This window comes from Triticum urartu, chromosome 4A, assembly GCF_056163025.1.
Source record: "Triticum urartu cultivar PI428250 chromosome 4A, HENAU_Tu73, whole genome shotgun sequence".
Lineage (NCBI taxonomy): Eukaryota > Viridiplantae > Streptophyta > Magnoliopsida > Poales > Poaceae > Triticum > Triticum urartu.
Genome location: NC_141876.1, coordinates 136,300,001 through 136,321,294, shown reverse-complemented (window position 1 = coordinate 136,321,294; position 21,294 = coordinate 136,300,001).

Below are 21,294 nucleotides of genomic sequence, written 5' to 3'. Positions count from 1 at the left end.
TGCTAGATGGCCTTAAGCCATATTTATTGTAATAAGTTCTCTTTTGAGACACTCAATGTAATAAGTGTGTGATTGCTACTCTGCTATAAATCCTCCGAGTACTGTGTGGTGTCAGCATTACTGATCCAGGGATGACACCGGAGCACAGAGATCAGACTGTTTGAGGTCTGCTCGCTACAGAGATGGTATCAGAGCACACGCTGACTGTAGGACACGACCACTAAGCCAAAGACCTAGATCACTACTCACTCTCTTCACTTCTGACTTCTCATCTTTTCTACTCTTTAGGATGGCGGATGCAAGGAACAAGTTCACACCACCAGATGAAGATACACCCTTTGGACGCCATTTGAAGGAAGTCACTAGCTACCCGAACATAGGAGTACCAAGCTTCACGGGAACCTACAACGCCACTTTACCTGAAGAAGAGCGCTGGATGATTCAAGTTCAAGTTCCAGGAAGGACGTTCATGCCAGTCACTGAGCCCATAGAGTTTTCTTTTGATGCACCAACTTGGAGTCTAGGAAAGAGCATGGCAGCCCACATCGCCATGGGACGCATTGGAGAAGTCTACTGCAAGGATCTCAAGGATACTATCTACCAGATTTGTGGACGCCGAGATGAACACTGGGAGATGATCAGCACCAGGAAAGATAGATCAATTGCAGCCTTTATCCAGGAGTTAAACCAGCACATTCGACGACAGGAGAATCAGATGTGCGCCGACATGATAGATCTGAAGAAGGCTAAGACTAGAATCAAGGAACTAGAGGAAGAACTCAAGGCTACACGCGAAGATTATGAAGAAGAAATTGAAGTATTGGTGGAGAAGAATGACGATTTGATTAAGAAGATTGGAATATTTATGGGAGGCCCTATGCCCATAGATGAAGACGAAGAACCCAAGGAGATTAGCCCGGAAGACTACATCATCATCGACGGCACCGACTCGGAACAAGATAGTAGTGATGATGGTGATGAAGCAGGAGCAGATATCATGGAGTCTACAACCGTAGAATATTTCTAGTAGACCACCTCATCAGTAGTAGTAGTCCACCATGTAACTATAGTAGTCCGAGCACTTTGCGTTAGTTAGATCGATTGTATGCCTTTGTTTGATTGATTGAAGTGAATTGTGTGCTTTTGCCTCATGTGCATATGGGTAGTGTTTTCTCTTTAGACCCCCTCTATTCTTATATCTCATCTTTTCTAAACCCTCAGATGCCTCCGAGACGTGACCCCGGATTTGCCTTTCCGCCGGAGCTCACTCAGTTGATCCAGCAGTAGAACACATTGATGCAGTTGCTAGTTCAGAATCAGAATCAAGGGAACAACAACAACAACCCACCACCACCACCTGTTGACCACTTAGCACGTTTTCTTAGGCTGAATCCGCCGGTGTTTTCCAGTAGCACCGAGCCGATAGTAGCAGATGATTAGGCTCCGCAAGATAGCTAGGGAGTTGACCACAGCAGGATGCACAGATGTGGAGAAGGTTAAGTTTGCCGCACATCAGTTAGAAGGATGCACATCATCTTGGTGGGAGAATTTCACAGCCACCTTCCCAGTCGACACTGTCACATGGGACCAATTTTAGCAGGCTTTTCGTACTGCCCATGTTTCAGCAGGAGCAATGGCCATGAAGAAGCGTGAGTTTCGTAACTTGCGCCAAGGAGGACGGACAGTTGGCCAGTATGTGGAGGAGTTTAGTAAGCTAGCATGTTATGCCCCAGATGATGTTGCTACAGATGCAGCTAAGCAGGAGAAATTCCTGGAAGGACTGAATGATGAGTTGAGTATGCAGTTGATGGTAGCCACCTTCAACAACTACCAGGAGTTGGTAGATCGTGCTCTGATGATTGAAGGAAAGCAGCAGCAAATTGAGAACCTCAAGAGGAAGTATGGACAAGGAAAGTATAATTCAAGAGCTCAGCAGAAGCCTCGTTTTACCCCTAGACCGGGAGGACAATTTCAGCATACCCATGCAGTAGGTAGCTCGCACAATCACAATGGCACCAAGAATGGTAATGGGAATGGAGGAAGCAATGGCTAGAACCGCAGCACCCCATCAACCCCAGCCAAGAAGGACTTGAGCCACGTCACTTGCTATAAATGTTCGAAGACAGGACATTATGCAAATGACTGTCCTGAAGGACAAAACGGCAATGGAAGCTCTGGAAAGAAGCCGAACCCTTTCAACAGGGGACAGGTGAACCATGTTAATGTGGAGGAGGTTGAAGCTCAGCCCGATGCAGTACTAGGTAAGTTTTTGGTTAAGTCATTTACTGCACTCGTTCTTTTTGATACTGGTGCATCGCATTCATATATATCAAGGGGATTTGTGGAAAAGTATAGCCTTCCCACTATGATTCTTAAAACACCTATGCTAGTAAGCTCACCAGGAGCGGAGTACATGGCCAGTCAAGGATGTTTTCAAGTGCCATTAAGTATAGGAAGGCATGTTTTCCCAACGGATTTAATTATTTTGGAATCCCAAGGACTGGATGTGATTCTTGGTATGGATTGGCTGTCGATGTATGGAGGAAACATCGATTGCGCCAGTAAGACAATTTTGCTCACAACGCCAGAAGGAAGAAGGATCAAGTATGTATCCCGGCATGTACCAAAGAGGACACAAGTAAATTGCCTAACAGGAGTTGTGCAGGAGGAAGTACCAGTGGTAAATGATTTTCCTGATGTATTTCCCGAAGAGTTGCTAGGCATGCCACCGGATAGAGACATTGAGTTTTTGATTGAGCTTTTGCCAGGCACTGGGCCAATATCGAAGAGACCATATAGGATGCCAGAAAAAGATTTGGTGGAAATTAAGAAGCAGATTAAGGAGTTACTGGATAAGGGATATATTCGCCCAAGTTCTTCGCCTTGGGGATCACCAGTACTTCTAGTGGAGAAGAAGGATGGATCGTTAAGGATGGTTGTTGACTATCGAGGATTGAACGAAGTAACAATCAAGAACAAGTACCCACTACCAATGATCAACGATCTGTTTGATCGATTGCAAGGAGCTAAAGTGTTTTCCAAGATCGATTTGCGATCAGGATACCACCAGTTGAAGATTCGAGAACAGGATATCCCGAAGACAGCTTTTACCACCAGATATGGACTGAATGAGTATACCGTTATGTCATTTGGACTGACTAACGCACCTGCCTATTTTATGAACATGATGAACAAAGTGTTTATGGAGTTTTTGGATAAGTTCGTCGTAGTGTTCATTGATGATATCCTGGTATATTCGAAGAATGAAGAGGAGCATAAGGAGCATTTACGTTTGGTACTTGGAAAGCTCAGAGAACACCAATTATACGCCAAGTTCAGCAAATGTGAATTTTGGTTGAAGGGAGTAGGATTCCTCGGACACATTATATCTGGAGAAGGTATAGCAGTTGATCCCGCTAAAGTCGAAACCGTGACCAAGTGGGAAGCCCCAACAACAGTTGGAGAGATCCGGAGTTTTCTTGGACTCGCAGGATACTACCGGAGATTTATTGAGAATTTCTCAAAGATCGCGAAACCTATGACGGAGTTGCTGAAGAAGGATACCAAGTTCAAATGGACTGAGGAGTGTGAGGCTAGTTTCCAGGAGTTGAAGAAACGTTTGGTTACCTCACCAGTGTTGATTTTGCCAGATCAAACCAAGGATTATGAGGTGTATTGCGACGCTTCACGTCGAGGACTTGGAGCAGTGCTTATGCAGGAAGGGAGAGTTGTTTCGTATGCTTCACGACAACTGAAGCCTCACGAATTGAATTATGCTACGCATGATTTGGAGTTAGCAGCCGTAGTGCATGCATTGAAGACATGGAGACATTTCCTCATTGGAAATCATTGTGAGGTGTACACGGATCACAAGAGTTTGAAGTACATTTTCACCCAGAAGGAGTTGAACCTCAGACAAAGGAGATGGTTGGAGCTTATCAAGGATTATGATATGAAATTACATTATCATCCCGGAAAGGCTAATGTAGTAGCTGATGCGTTAAGCCGTAAGAGCCATGTCACTACGTTAATGACGGGAGAAATACCCAAGGAGTTAGCAGAAAATTTTTGTGAACTATGTTTGGAAATAGTTCCGAGAGGCTATGTAGCAGCATTGGAGATTCAGTCAACCTTGATGGACAGAATCAGAGAAGCTCAGAAAACTGACAAAGAGATTGCCGCTATAAAGGAGAAACTGAGCAAAGGAAAAGCTAAAGGATTTCGTGAGGATGAGCACGACACCCTATGGTTTGAAGATCGTGTTTATGTGCCCAACAACCCGGAGATCAGGAAGTTGATTTTGCAAGAGGCACATAATTCACCGTATTCGATTCACCCAGGAAATACCAAGATGTATTTGGATTTGAAGGATATTTTCTGGTGGACCGGAATGAAGAAGGATATTGCGGAGTATGTAGCAGTTTGTGACGTATGTCAGAGAGTAAAGGCAGAGCATCAGAAGCCAGCAGGATTGTTGCAACCATTGCCGATACCCGAATGGAAGTGGGATAAGCTAGGCATGGATTTTATCACGGGATTACCAAGGACTCGTTCAGGCTATGACTCGATTTGGGTTATAGTTGATCGATTGACGAAGGTAGCTCATTTCATTCCAATAAAGACCACTTACACCAGTGCTAAGTTGGCAAAGATATACATGACCAGGATCGTATGTTTGCATGGAGTTCCGAGGAGCATCGTATCAGATAGAGGAACCCAATTTACCTCAAAGTTCTGGAAGCAGTTGCATGAGACTTTGGGTACTAGGCTAGAATTTAGTACAGCTTTTCATCCACAGACAGATGGACAGACTGAGAGAGTCAATCAGATTTTGGAGGATATGCTGAGAGCTTGTGCGCTAGATTATGGATCTAGTTGGGACGATAATTTGCCATATGCAGAGTTCTCTTACAATAATAGCTATCAGACCAGTTTGAAGATGGCACCTTTCGAAGCCTTGTACGGAAGGAGGTGCAGGACACCGTTGTCATGGGACGAAGTTGGAGACCGTCAGTTGTTTGGACCAGATCTGATTAAAGAGTCTGAACAGAAGGTGAAGTTGATTCGCGATACGCTCAAGGTAGCCCAGTCCAGGCAGAAGAGCTACGCAGATTCTAAACGCAAGGAGACAGTTTACGAAGTTGGAGACAGAGTTTATCTTCGAGTATCCCCACTTCGAGGGATTAAGCGCTTTGGATTTAAGGGGAAGTTAGTGCCACGATTTGTAGGACCATATCGAGTTTTGGAGCGTATGGGAGAAGTGGCCTACAAGATGGAATTGCCAGAAGTATTGGCAGGAGTGCATGATGTGTTCCACGTTTCTTAGTTGAAGAAGTGCCACGCGGAGATGGCTGACATACTCTTGAGAGACACAGTGCCATTAGAAGTAATTCAGTTGGATAACAATTTGACCTATGAGGAAAAACCAGTCAAGATTCTTGAGTTTGCCAGCCGAGTTACTCGTAGCAAGGTTATCAAGTTTTGCAAAGTTCAGTGGAGCCACCACATGGAGGATGAAGCCACCTGGGAGCGAGAGGAAGATTTGCACAAAGACCACCCTCACCTATTTTCTAGCCAACCAGAATCTCGAGGGCGAGATTCATCTTAAGGGGGGTAGGTTTGTAACATCCCAAATTTTCAATTTGGAATGTTATACATTAGGTCATCATGCATATCATGTTTTATTTTGCTTTTGGTTTTGATCCTAGAAAATCCTAAGCAACTCAAGGACCCACGGAGAGAGTTGGGGATTTCGTTATTTACATATTTGAGTTTTCTCAAATTATGTAAACAGGATCATTTGATTTTATTTATTTTATCATCAATTATTTCTATTACAAAAATATGAGAGCGGGAATAAAATGACTTTCCCAAAATATAGAAATATTGAGGATTTAATAAAAAATCAAATAAGTTTTATTTTGGAGTTTTTCGGTATTTTTATTTGAATTTAGGAAAAATGCACGTTTTTCAAAGTTGTAGTTTGGGCCCAGATAAATGTTCACTTTATCGGGCTTAATTTTAGAAACCCGGCAAAATTTATTTCGTGATTTTTGGAGTCCGTTTAGTATTTATTTTTATTTTTCTTCCGAGTGGAATTATTATTTAAAAAAAAACCCGGAACCGACTACGGGCCGTACTCGGCCAGGACTCCTTGGCCAGGGCCTTTATAAGCCGCCCGAGGCCCGGCAAAGAGAGAGAGCCCAGCCGCCGCCGAAACCCTAGCTAGTCGCCGCCCCAGCCGCCGCCGCCGCCGCCAGCGGAGTTGCGCGCCGCCCGAGGTTCGCCGCCGCCCCGTTTTCCGTGCTGTTTAAAAAAAATTTCTGTTCGTCGTTTTTCTTTTTCGTCGGATTTTCCGCGGTTATTTTGTGATCGCGATTTCTGATCCGATTTTCGTTTTAGTATAACTTTTCGCTCGTTTATCGGAATCAGGCGATTCAAGCGCCTGGAGTTTCGTCTCGAAACCCTCTTTCCGAATAATCAACTTAAACATGTTTTTGCTACTGTAAAATTTGCCCTAGATCCAGATTACTAGAATGAAGTTGTTTTCTTTCGCCGTTTGATTTCTTTTGCTTCGTTCGATTTGATTCTTTTTGCAAACCAGGGTTCTTAAGTTGAACTTTCTGGTTAGATCTTCTATTTGAGTTTTACCTGTGCATTAGATGAGTACTTATTGTATGCTTGTTGTTTGTCTGCGATAGAACACCCAGAGTGCGCTGCCTGTTACTTCGAATCTCTAAGTTACGCGGATCATCAGCAAGGCAAGTAACACTTTGATCATACCTTTTCTACAACCCAGTTTTACTGCATTAGATCAATCCTCACACATTGCATGATTAGGATCTAATTAAACCATGGGATGGGAAGTAGATGAGGTAGTACCTATTACCTGTTTATCATCAAACCTTTGGGAGTTACTTCTACGTTTGCTCATTATGCCATGCTATGCTAGTAGACGTGGATTGGGTGAGTGATATCCATGACAGATGTGAGATTGATAATTAAGGGTTTATCTAAGGTGGCAACCTAACACACATCTGGGTGGATTGAGGCACCTGGGGTTTCTAGGACTTGCCTGTTTTTATTGGACCGCCACCCAGGCCCAAAGGGATCATGAGATTATTCATACTAGAAACTTCCGTGTGCAGCCACAAGCCATTATGGGCTCTGGCATAGTTGACTAAGTTGTGCAAACTCATACAGGGTAGACTAGCAGATGTAGGGGAAAGTAGGTATACCGGTCTATCCGTCGTAAGGTGCTAGCGCTTCTGAAAGACCGTGTCTCGGTCATCCGTCTTCTCAAACACCCTGTAGTGCGAGAAACCAAACGGAGGCGATCGAGTCTTGTGGGGAAAAGTGCGCAAACCTCTGCAGAGTGTAACAAAGTAATCATGGTTAGCCGTGTCCCCGGTTATGGACATCTTGAGTATCTAGTACCTGGATTTTCATGTGAATCTCAACATGTCACTCTAAATTAATTTTGATGGGTTTTAATGATTTTTAATTGGGATTGAGAATGCTGTCAACCATTCTCAATGTTTAACAACCACCATGATAGTAATTAACTTTATTCCTTTGAAGTAGGGAAAAATTGGCTTTACGCAAAAACTGTAACCATAGAGCTTTCCACCAGCCAAATATGCATATAGTATAGCTGTTGCATTCCATTACTCTCTATGTGTTACCTTGCCAGCATATTCCATGTGCTGACCCGTTTTCGGGCTGCAACGTTAATGTTGTAGACTTTTCAGACGACAATTAAGGAGTTTTTAGGTCGTGGTTCTATACTCAGTGATACCGTTGGAGTTGATGGACTCACTTATCTTCCAAGCCTTCCGCTGTTATCGTTGCTAGATGGCCTTAAGCCATATTTATTGTAATAAGTTCTCTTTTGAGACACTCGATGTAATAAGTGTGTGATTGCTACTCTGCTATAAATCCTCCGAGTACTGTGTGGTGTCAGCATTACTGATCCAGGGATGACACCGGAGCACAGAGATCAGACTGTTTGAGGTCTGGTCGCTACATTCCTTCCAACAATCCAATACGAATACGAATGTACGAATGACAAGCCATTCCCCGGAGTAGAGTAGAAATGAATTCATTCACATCTGCTAGAAACCAGAGCCTGAGCTATGAACCAATCTAAGAGCGGACAAGCAAGCCTATTCCTATTGTTTTGGGTGGCAGATTCCATATGTTGTTTCTCATTGCGAATACAGATTCTTCTTGTACCGTAGTAGCTCGACTGCTTTCCTGACTTGACTCGATAACTGCTTTCGCTTCCCCAATCCTAGAGCATCCAAGAGATTCATTTCCACACGCCTGATCCGCAGTTCGATTCATGCCGGTGCCGGTAAGAGATCCTGTTCCTGTTGGGCAAGGGATTTGATAGCTAGAAAAACAAGCGGCGGATTCGATTCTTTCTTTGATAGCAGAAAGGGATATTCCACACTTTTAGATGTGCACCGCACTTCATCAGTAGAAAAGCCCGGCGCCTGAAACCCAAGATCAAAACCACCCTTCCTTTAGTTGGACCGGCATACATATCTTATCTCGTAAGAAACCGGGGAATATTGATTTCGAGTAAGCATCGTATCCTGATCCTGCTATTGATGTAGATTTAGCCACACCAGCACCTGAGCCCGCAACTGCTGCCTCTGTAATCGAGGAATATCCCGTCCCGGATTTGCCCAAAAGTATTATGGGATATCTATTATTATTGGCAACTTGTTTATTTCCCGCAGAAAGAGATGCGCCATAGTATCCCTCGGGCATGGGCCAACCACCAAGGCCAGGAACTAGAACAACTCGATACTTTCCACCATCCACAACCCTTGATTTCTCATATTTGTGCAACGGCTGTTCTGGCACTATTCTCCGATTTCCACCCATTGTTCACATTCTATATACCTTGCCCCCTCCTCCCAACTTCATCACACCCGCCTTTTTCACGTTGTTTTGAAACAAAGGAAACATGCAACTGCTCGTACTTTCCCACTTGTATAGCCCACCACTTAATTAATGCGCGACCTGATGCGGGTCATATTGGATGATCAACGAACCTAATTATATTCACCTGTAGCCCATGACCAATACATAATCTCAGAATCCTCACCCAGCTCGGTTGATTAGATCTCCCTTTAATTCATATATGCTACTTCCGGTCCGGGCATAAGTGGAAACCCATTGATCTCGGGATCAGGACTCGAACTTAGAAGCTCTTCCTCTTTTAGCAACCGGATTGCTCCTCGCAATAAATATGGCTCAGGTGTTGGATCAATAGCTCCTGTTTAGGAAGGATGTCATGGGCCCCCAAGCATCCCCTTAAATATGGTGAATGAAGAGAATTGGACTAGTCCTTGAATAGGAATGATGGGTATCCTTGTCATAGGGCTATGTTTCTGTCAGAGTCTAGTGGCACCCTTTAAAGTAGTCTGGCTGGATTGCTGCTGAATAGCTTGATGGGTCAGGGCAGACTGATAGGGAAAGAACCCTCGCCATCTGGAATCACTATCTTCCGTGGATGTTCTCATTCTCCTTCTCTCATTTCTGTGATCGTATAAGCTAGATAGGCTTCTGTAGTTTCCGGGTTGCTGGGTTCCATTTTTCTTTGCTTGCTGCATATCTCACTCAATCCCTTGCTTTCGAGAATAGCATTTCCCTAGCGCTAGTTGTGGGTCAGAGTTGATAGATCAGAAGTAGAATACTTGACTTCTCTAAGATGTCAGGAGGGAACATAACAGTCATGCAGAAGAGAGAAGCAGGTGAGGATGGGACCCGGAAATGCATTCGATTTTGTCGAGTGAAGTAGTTGAAAATGTACCACCCTTTACGGGATCTTCTCTGGTGCGCCAACCCTAGAATGTCATATTATGATGGCGCTGGAACTGGATCACTCCAGTCCAGAGGCAGGTAAGCTTGCTCCTTGCACTGGCACTGGCTTGCTTCGCCCAAATAGGGCTTCTGTTGGTCTCTCTTTTTCACTATCACTGAAATCCACCTCCTCTTTAGAAAAATGAGAGCTGCTCTTTGGTAGTTTCAGTAGTCCCAAGTAAGCTATCAACTCTGGTGTCCAATCAGTTCTGAAGTCTGGCTTGTCATTGGAAAAGGTAGCAAAGAATATCGTATTAAGATGTCGGTAGTACAAAGCAAGCTACTTTGTCTGTTCACTCAATTGGCTCCCTAATCTTGCCTTTCAAAGAAAGGATAATGCGTAGGAGTGAAGCAGTTGACTACTGTGTATTGAGGAGTTCTGTACCATACCCTGTGTGTCCGATCGAGTTCTGTGGTCTACGGCTGTATCCGACCAATTATCCAAGGTGCGGTCCACCTCTTTCTATGCTTCAATTTAGTGACGCAAGTAATGGTGGTGTTTGTTGTACTATAGGTACTGGGTTCGTTCTCTCATTGTCAGTATGTATTGAACTACCGCAATACAGGACTAGTGGGCCCCCCATCTATCTATTAGCCGTCTATCTATTAGACCTATCTAGAACTAGAAGTTCGTTGCATTCCCGGAGATGTAGAATCGAGTGTTTAGCTTACCGGGCATTGTGCTAAGTTTGCATCCGAATCGAAATCTGGTGCTACTACTCAAACACGAAAGCTAGGGAAGGGAATAGAAGGGCGGGTAGATCAATGTGATGATAGCACCACGCCAGGCACCGAAGACGAAAGAGAAACATCGTCGGTAACACTATACGTTGTAGTCTCGCATTATCCACTGGATCCGCGGCTAACCATATATAATGCCCAATGCTATGCAAAAGCAATAAAGGGGAGATTGTCTTCTAAATAACTATATAAGTAATTTATATAACTAGATGATTCTCGTTCAAAAGATTCTTCCCATTATCATTATATAGAGAGGCGGAGGCGCGTAGCAATAAAAAAGCTTGCTTGTTGGGCTTATGAGGCTCGAGAAAGACTGTGAAGTGAAGATGCGCCATTACCGAAACCATTTCTTTTCTTTGGGCGAAGTTCCTTTATAGGGAGCTCACTTCCTTGCTTGGTTGGTTGGTTGAACTTGCTTTTTAGGTGCGGTGCGTGCGGGTCTAGTTTCATTTATGAGTGCTGCGTATATTTCCGTTAGTAATGGTTTTGAGCTTGGGAAGAAGGGATATGGGTATGGCATCATCCCAGATTTGATCTAAGGCTAGTTCCATGTGTGCAACTACTATCTTATCTCAATATCAGGCTAAGGCTTGGCTAAGTGCTCTAGAGGTTTTCCTTATTGTCCTGGTTCTTACCTCAACAGGGCAGGGGAGATAGTTGGAAGTTGAATAGTCGTATCGTATCAGTTCAGAGAATCCCTGTTGAATGGCTTGGCTTTCAGTGCGAGTCTAGTTGACTGATTCCTAGGCTAGCCTCTCCTTATGTGCGGGTCTAGTCTACAGAACAGATGAAGACCCAGAACCGAGGAGAACAGAACGAATACCGATCTCAGAGCGGACAATCAATCCCAGTTCCTAGTTTCCTTCAAGCAATAGCCTGCCTGTTCCCGTTCTTCGTCTAGCAAACCTCCTATAGTGGATACGGCTGAGAACGAGCTTGACTCCACTCACTGCAAAGGAACAACTGATTCTCCAATTCCGTGGTTTGTTTTCCTTTCATTCTACCTACCTTCTTTTCGCCGGAGGCATATTTGATACGTTATTTAACATTCCGAAGAAAGTGCAAACTTCCAGATCTGAAGGAATGGCAAGATCAGAGATCCATTTTACGCTGGGGCCTGGCCAATGGGGAAGAAGTAGTACTCGACCTTTGCTTCAGAAATCCACTGTTGCTGAAGAGAAGAGAAGAGATTTCTAGCGCGCACTCCTATCCGAGTAGAAAGACAGCCTACACTCACTGTTGGCAATGGAAGAGACTAGACTCTTTCCACACTTAAGATCCCAAGGGACAAGACAGATCAGATCTTTCTCTTTAGCCGGGGGCCCTTCTCCAGAGTAGAGTTTCGAACAAGAGTGCGGAGCGATGCGTTTCATCAAGAGTGTGAATCGAATGGAAGTTGACCATGTTCTTGAAATCGATCCTCGGATGTGAAATAAAAAGAGAAGCAAGTCCCGATGCAAGGAAATCGATCTTGATTCCGTGGGTCAGGGAGCCTGTTATGAGTTGGCTTTGGGACAAGCCCTGTTTCTTTAGACGAATCTGCCCTAGAACTCACTTTTGAAACCCGTTGAAGGAAATCCCGATAAAGAGAGGGAATGTGCTATAAAGCTTCCATTTTTCTTCTACACATTATACGTTACTCATTGGGTTGATAACAGAGGATAGACCGCGTCAATTCACTAAAGAAAAACTGCTTTTCCTGAGATTTCTAGCCCGATACCTTCCTACCGATCCGGAACGTAGAGCAGATCTATCGGAGAACAGGGAGCAGGAAATTCTTGCTTGAATGCCCGGGGCAAGCTCCAGCAGATACAACAGATCCATATCCATAAACAAGAATGAAAAGCGGATTTCGATTAGTGAATGGATGCTATCCTGACCTGGCAAGAGATCCTGATCATTACGAGATACTAATTTTCAACCTCCAATGCCTTAGAGCAGCAAATCCATCAACCCCAGACAAGAAAATCAAACAAAGTAGTGGCCAGGCCAGTCTCAAGAATGGGAAAGTCAAGTTCTAGTACGGCTATCGCGATGTGGCCAATGGATAATAAATAACTTGCTAACCCAACCCAGCAATCAAACAGATGCTAGCAACGGCTTTCTAGCTAGAAAACCAAGCCTTGGATCTCCACATAGAAGACAATTCATTCCAATACCAATGAAGCTAAGGAAATAAAGCAAAGGCAAGTTCCAATTATGTAGTGTAGTCGCTCTCATCCCCAAAAGGAAAGAAGATTTTTGGATTTCACCCACTATTCGTTCCCTCTATCCGAACGACACCACCGATCCGATGCCAACTCTTTTAATTAACATTAGTAACATTTTCCACACTTGCTTCTGTTCTCCAATTCCTATTCTCATTCCAATTCTCATCCCATCCCTCGAGATAGCCGGGCCAGTGATTCTCTTTAAGGATCGAACTATAGCAATAGCAAACAAACCGAGCGAGGAAGCTTACTTACCAGGGATGGATACCAGTTCAGATGGATTTCCGTATTCACTTATGAGGCTCGAATCTCCTCTTCCACACTGGCAGCACCTAAGTGAAATAAAAGTTTTCTTATCAGCGGACTGGGTATCGAGGTCAAATAGCAGTACGTACTGGCAGCCTCCCGATGTGGGGTTCCAGGGCAGAGGTCAGAGAATCTATATGGCCGGTGTCTACGCATGCTTGAATTCCATATCCATAGCTGTCAAAATGACATTAGTAGGATCATCGGTCGGGAGTCAAGTCAAGGGAGTGAAGTTGAGGGAAAAGCTCTTTCTCTCAAAGTTTGAGCACTGGCCTAAAACTGGATCAAAGATTGGAATCCGGAATCCAAGTCTCTTCTTTCTTATATGAGTTTATTTCTTAGTAGAGTAATGTTTCCCTTTCCTTGACTGTCTTCCCAGAGAGATTCCTTGATTTTGGTATTTCACTACTCTAGTTGGAGTAACGTCCCTTGCTATCTTCATTCTGACCTTGCCCTAGCGGCGCACAGTGACAAATCGAGTTCAGGTTCTGATCTGGCTCGTACACCTAACCTTACCAGTAGCTCTTGCTCTTGCAGCAACTGTTGCACTACAAGCACAAGCTATTCTTCTAACTTGCTTGACACACTGATGGACCTTGACACACTGATGGGACAATGCGGCCGACTCACTCACCCGCCGCCCTTTAGTAGGAATATGAAGAGGAAGGAGCCTTAGCTGCTTCTATTCTATGCAATTCTCTTCTCATCCCTGCGCTTGCTCGGCACATAAACTAACAATCCTGCTACTTCTCCTTACAACAACTGCTAAAGCTGAGAGGCTAGGGGACTCGGGTCAGGACGGGATGAGTGCTGCTATATGGTTTGAACCCTCTATCTGTAGATCATTCCTTTTACTGATTTCTAGCTTTTCGGAGGCACAAGTAGTTGATCACTTAGACGTATGAGATTCTGAAAGGATTGTTCTCTCTAGGCACATCTTAGGAAGGATTCCGTGTCCCTCCAACTCCATCCATTGGGCGGCGTCTTTTCATCCGGAGAAGCTATCGAAGCGATAGCCATGTCTGATCCCCGTATCTGTGAAAGAGCAAGGTCTTCCTAGTGGAGTCTAGAAAAAGAGCCGGGTATTCTGAGTGGAGTCTGGAATGAGACCTGCTGCCTCTGGTTGACCATTAGCTGCTCTATCTGTTATTGGCATGGCATTCCTGAACCCATAGAAAAAGAAGGATTAGGAGACGTCCATCGAAATAGACTAGGAGGCCTCTCACTAGCGCTATATAAGCTGCCGGATTCCCTTTCACTTAAAGCCATTCCAACAATCTATTCGTCGTAAGCCCTTCTAGTAGCAATCCAAACGTCCCTCCATCTGCATTTCCCTAACAGTCTCTGCACATGGATCTCTTCTACTAGTGATTCAATTGGGGCCAATCCTGCCGCATCCACTTCCTTCTATCAATTAGTGGAATCCCCAAAAGCGGAAGAAGTTCTTTGCGCTAAATACCTTCTTTGCAAGCTGTGGTCCCACAACGGACCGAAATGGCCATCAGAAAGCAGATTCATTTTATGATAGAAAAAGAATCTGCTTTCTTCTGGCACATGTATTTCTGAAAGGACTCCATCTTTGGAAAAGCTCGTTTGCACCTTGCATCGAATTAAACCACTCCTTTCACCGCGGATAAAGACTTGGTGGGTGGGGATGAGACGCTAAGGTAGGGTTCGGTCTGGATGAAACTATCTTTAACACGAGCTTCTTCCTTATGCGAAGTACCAACTTATTGGAATTCAGCAATGCATATTCACTACCGAGATCTCTTATAAGTTTTGGGACCAGAATGAATTCTTCCTACAGACGCCGTAAAGGGTGCGGTTTAGCAACCAAGCGTACAATGACCGAAACCAACAGCTCCATCATTTCTGAGAACTTCTCTCTCGCATAGAGGAGATCTTGGCACTACTTTATGTGTTCAATCCAGGGAGCCGCCCTCTTATTCATATCTTGCTTGATATTGGTTTCATAATGAAAAGAGGAAGGAGTGTCGAAGCGATGTCGCTTCTCTGCTCTCAGCTCTTTGCTTGAGATGATGTGATCTGATCGATCAGTCTAGAATCTGTAACCAATTGGCTAAGTCGCTAAGTCATTGCGGACACTTGCCATCCTCTCATATCGGAAGACGAACAACGACTTCCGGGGTAAAACGGAGGGCTAAAACCTGAGCCTCTTTTTCCATCCCAGGGGGTAGCGATTTCAAGAGTACTTGGTTTAAAACTTCCAGTTTATTCAAGTAGTTTCACTCGATGAAAAATGCATGCAAAATGCATTCTATTGCTGATTCTCTGTCAGGCATTACACCTCTGTCCCAAGCTGTTCGTGTTAAGGTAGCCGATGGCGCTGAGTTAACTTCCTTGTTTCTTCTGCTTGATTTGATCTTTGCAAGTATCTGCTGATACCGCTCCATCACATCATCCAAGGAGCCCCACATTCCAGAGTGCAATGAATGCAACTCAGAAGCCATTCTTATCTGTCTATGCCCCATATCTTGGATCCGGGTCTGCGTATGAATAGTATTCGTATCACAGCCGAGCAAGAGGATTGACTTACTCATTTCAAGCGGAAGTGGGGATTGAACCCAGTAGATACCTAGCAGCTAAAAGAGGTCCAAAGCACCGGATATGGCTCAAATAGTCCTTATAGAAATGATCTACGAACTATAACCTTTCGATAAGAAAGATTAGTTACACAAGATATATTATTCTTTCTCACTTCCTCTAGAAACCAAAGGGAGAAGGAGCGGGAGTTGAAAGCGATAGAGATAAAGTACCAGCAGCTGCAGTCGTAGGTGGAAGCCTTTCTTTCTTCTTGCACGTATTGAGCTTGGCGCTCCTTGAGATCTCGTAATAGCTCCGAACCAGCGACCTTGAGCGGGTCTCCTCAAAACCACTGTAACTACCCGCTGCGAGCCATGGTCCTTGTATGCTAAGGCGGAGATTAATTAATTGCTGCCATAGCAGGCGCCTATCTGTAGAAAGATTGGATCGATAAATATAAAAAAAACTTGTCAAGCTTTGCAAGGTCCCCTTCTCAGAACAGCAGCAAGTCAGCACCAGGTCAAATTCTCCAATTACGGTAATATACCATAAACAATCATCCTTTAGGAGCTATATTATCCCTCTAGGGGAGCTAGTATAGTTGGCCATAAGGTCACACCCCTTCTTCATTCCATTTTCTATTTTAGAACTTCGGGTTTCAAAGACTTTTCCCACAATAGAGGCTTTGTTCTTTTTGAGCAGAAAGAATGAATCTAGTATCGACGGAATGGTATCTATCTTCTTAATATTCGTTTTCCAGGGGAATGAGCCAACCCACACAAGAGTGCCTACTAGCTTGTCACGAACGCAGAGGAAAAGAAGTAAGATACCCCCGCCCCCGAGCCGGGACCCCTTCTTCTTATACCGCTAGTGGTCTTGGATGAAGAACCACAAGAGTAACCTGAGGTAGTCGAGGAGGAGCCACAAGAGCAAGATGGAGGTTAAAATGAGACAGGTGGTAATACTTCTTTGGAATTGCCGCTTGCACTACGCAGAGAGACTAGGACTAATGCTGGAAAGCCTCCGGTCCGATATGGCTATGAGCATGACATTGCAAATTGAGTTTCAGACTCTTATGTCTCACCCGCACACAAAGCATTCATTGCATCTCTACAATCAGTGTCTATTCCAAAGGATTGGAAGGCTGCAAAGCTGGATCCCCGGTGGAAAGAAAGACGCAATGAAGGAGGAGCTTGGTGCACTTCAGAAGAACAAGACGTGGGATCTTCTTCCACTCCCAGCAGGAAAAAGAGCAGTTGGATGCAAATGGGTGTTCACCGTAAAACAGACTCCAGAGGGTAAGGTGGATAGATAGAAGGCAAGGCTAATTGCAAAAGGTTATAGGAAGACGGGAGACAGACTATGATGAGACCAAAGCACTAGTGGTGAAGATGGACACGGTGAGAACCTTAATCTCATGCGCAGTCAACTTACTTTGGGTGGCCTTTACATCAGCTAGATGTGAAGAATGCTTTTCTTCATGGTGGTTATTTACAAGAAGAGATCCATATGGACATTCCTCCAGGTTTTGGAACAAACAGACTGATGGGAAGGTGTGTAGGCTCAAGAAATCTTTGTATGGCTTGAAACAGTCGCCACGGGCGTGGACAGGTTCAGGAGAGTTGTTTGTGGTATGGGCTACTCTCAGTGTAATGGAGATCATACAGTACCGGCATAGACGAATCCATATCACCATTTTTGCGGTGTATGTGGATGATATTGTGATTACTGGAGACGATGCTGAAGAAATCAAATGTTTGAAGGCAAGACTGGGAGAAGCATTTGAGGTAAAGGATCTTGGACCTCTTCGATACTTCCTTCGGATTGAGATTGTTCGGTCGAAGAAGGGGGTAACATTAAGTATAGTGAACAGGTAGCTGATTGTTTTACTAAACGAGTAGGTCCTTCTGAGGGTTTAGCAATTTGTAACAAGATAGGCATGTTAGATATCTTTAGCCGGGGGAGTGTTGAGTATTGGGCTGGGCTGTATAGTGTGTGTTAGGCCCCATGGCCCATGTACCTTGTATGTATAGCAGCACATAGGAGCAATGGAAGAGATTGATGATCACTCATCAAATAATACCCATGAAACGAATCCAGACTCAGTGAGTGGTGAAGACCACTGACCCCAATAGGAATACGGAAGACCTAATTATTGAAGAGAATAGTACAATTAACAACTAAACCTAAAGGGATCCACTTGTCACAGAAGCAGTCTATAACTAATAGGAAGCGCCTATCTCTTACTTGATATCTGATTGATCTTGCAGAGCCGAATTGTTTGAACTTGATTGACCTTAAACGCTAGTTCAATTCCAGGACGACATCATATAATATACGCGAGGCTCAACCAATGATTTTGATTAGACACTTCTCCTTGTTGAATGAGAATGAAGGAAGAGTGCCGAACGACTAAAGCTAACAGCCAGCCCGGATACCTAAACTGAAGAGGATGTCCCACCATAGCAAGATATGATACAGACCAATTAACTGGTAAGCCAACCTTCCCCATTGCTTTTCTTTCAACTAACTAGAAAAAGAAGGGGGCTCTTACGCGACTAGGCCGAGGAAACCTCCACTACTGGCTGAACTGAAACACGTCATCCCATCCATTCCATCAAGTAAGTACGGGTCCCCAGTGACATATTAAAGAATGCCAACTTTCTCCCAACCGGTCTGTGAGAAGAAATGCCTAGATACTCGGTATGAGGAGAGCTCGGTAAGCAGGCAAAGAGCAGGGTTTGGTAGGCTGAGCCTCTTCTGGGGCAGGAAATTGGTCTATACCCACAGTTGCTTTTGTTTTTTCGTATGGAACTCTTAGGGTGATTTGCGAAGTTGTTGTTTTTGACTGTAGCCTGTAAGAAAAGAAGTGTGTCTGCATCGATCGCATCAAGATTAATCTATGTTATTTTCATACGCATTTCATTTCACTGGGCTGCGGTTGGCCTTAGCTTTAGTAGCAGGGTTGGCGCTTTCTTTTCAATGAGGGAATGGCTGGCGCTATGACCCATGGCACCTTCATCCTCAGCAAGAAGTGAGTAGTTGGCATTTCCGGTTTCCGAACAAATGGATACAAATTGACCTTGTGGATCCGATGATACCACGCCTGGGAGACTTTCAGAAGAATAAGAAGAAGAAGGCGGATTCAATTCTTCAAGTGAAAGTCAAGGGCTACTGGCAGTTTCCTATCAATAACGATCATTTGGATCTATAATCATTGAAAGAGGTCTCTATATTAAAACAATTGAGAGTTGCCTCTTGCTATCACTACCTCGTACCAATCAAGGAGCTCTAAAGCATGCTGAGCTGGCCAGGCGGGATCACTAGCTTCCGGTAATATGTGCTTGTCACTTCACTCGAGCCTTGAGAGAATCCGCCAAAGCCTATATCTACAAAAATGAAAGAGAAAGAAATAAGCAAATCTGAATAAGTTGATAGGAGGGAGTGCGGTGTTCTGTTCAAGATTTCTCTCAAGCCTAAACCTTCAAAGCTAACTAGTAGGCTTTGGATCCATGGCTCTGACCTGGTGGAAGGTACTCTCCAGTAGCAAAAGTGAGTTCTACGAAAAACAGTGATTCTGCTTTCCTCCGCAATTTGGCCCATAGTAAGAAAAGGTAAGGTTGCGTAAGATATGGGAACTCGTAACCGACTATCGAACACAACTGAGAATTCACTACTGGTCAAGTACACCAATTCCGCTCATGTTAAACTTACTGGAAAAAACTCTAGTAAAATGGTAAGATGAATCAGTCAAAGGCAATTCAATATCCAAATCATCATAATAAGAATAGGGCCTCGATCAGAGCATATACTACCAGATAGAGAGCGAGGCAGATGGAGGGGATTATGGTTCCAATTTGTTGGCAGGTGCTTTCGCTGTAAAAGCAAAGGAACTTTTCAAGAGTTTCGATGAATTGAAAACCGGTTCTGCTTCGCTCTTGCTTCGTGGTCTTGAGCAAGGAACTACTCAGATTCGCACCCTGATGTTTATTGGAAGGAAAAGCCAGAAAGCAAAGAGGTTTGGTTTACGTATGGTGGAAGGTTACATTTTCCAGTCGGAACGACGGAGCTCTAAATAAAAGGTATGAAATCCAATCCCTTATCTTTCTTAAGCGTAGGGATGAAAGCCAAGAATGAAGTCGTCTCATCTCGTATGGTAGCCTATTCTTTACCTTTCGTTCCAGGGTTGGATGCAACATTTCTATGTTATAGATAGGTGAGTTGAGCAATACTTGTTTTCGAGGATTTCCACAAGTCCGTCCGAGTTGAGGGGCTAGGGCTTGAATCCGGTCGGTTGTCCAACAGTGCCGTGGTTGAATAAGCATTTCCTTTATTTACTTCTAGAAGGACTCGAAGTGAGACCAGAGAGAGAAGAGTTTTCCCGCAAACCATAGCGACTAGCTAGTCTCAAAACAAAAGAGTTCTTTTTACAGTAGCGGGGTTGGGAAAGTAAGGAAAGTCAAGCCCGATGATTCTGTGGGAAGGGACGGATTTCGAATTCCTTTTTCCTTCCTTTTTACGCCACCTCCTCCCAAGCCTTGAAGATATGAAGCAATATTTTATTAAGACTAAGTGAAGGTTGGTATGGCCCAATCCCATCATTTAAATGAGAGTGGATCGAGGGAATGGAATCTAGACTATAGATTGAACTAGAAAAAAATGCAATCTATTCATTCATTCATCTTATCTTCCATTTTAGAAAGTAGCAAGCAGCGAATAAAACGGCTACAGCAAGAAGTTTCGCACTCTAACTCGAAACGGATTTCGCGCATTGAAAGTGTCATCCCTTGCTTTGTTCTAACCGCCCTTCCTTTAAGTTTCAGTATTCGAAACTCTTCCTAGAATTAGATTGTTTATTTAGTATAGAATAGGAGAAGAAGGGCTTCATTGCCCCCAGTATTCCCGCATGTAGCTTTGAAAAGGGCGAGGTGTTGTTCAGGGTTCCCTACCCCATTCAACATTTTGCATTTTGGCGCAGTATAGTATACCCCTTCCTTGGGGTACGGTACCATATCAAATTCACTAGGGCCTCTTTCCTCTCTTTTTGTTGGCAACCCCTGTCAATGTATGTTTGATTTGGGAGGCTACCAATTCTGGAATTTCTTCTCGAGACATCCCCGTCAGTCAACTTCTCTTCGGGATGGGTCGTTGGTCTTTGTGGGAGATAATGTGTCAGCCGTGGTAGAAGTTGCTCCCTGAGTAGGCATTGGCGCCCGCCTAGATGAAGGGATTTTCTCATCTTAAGGTGTCAGGAGGAGTAAAGGAGATTGACTCTTCTCTGTCATTAGCCTTTTTATTGACACTAGCTCTTTATATAGTCAATTTTTTGGAGGAGTATCGTATCGGTAGGCACAGATCATTGGTATTGGATGTATCGTTAGGTTGTGCCGAGTCAAATCAGCGGAGCTTATTTTTTTCCATTGCAGAAAAGAGATCCCTTACCCTTTCTTTAGAAAATGATGAATATGAAGTCTGGGAGGCTGCGGGTACTATGGATCCTCTGACTCCCAATCGGGTTACCTTCCTGGGTCTCGCCGGTGTTGCTTGTAGGTCGTGATGTGCCTCGAGATGGCCGTCTCCTGTCCCCCTGCTCGTGGGGAATCCGCTCCTGGGGCGT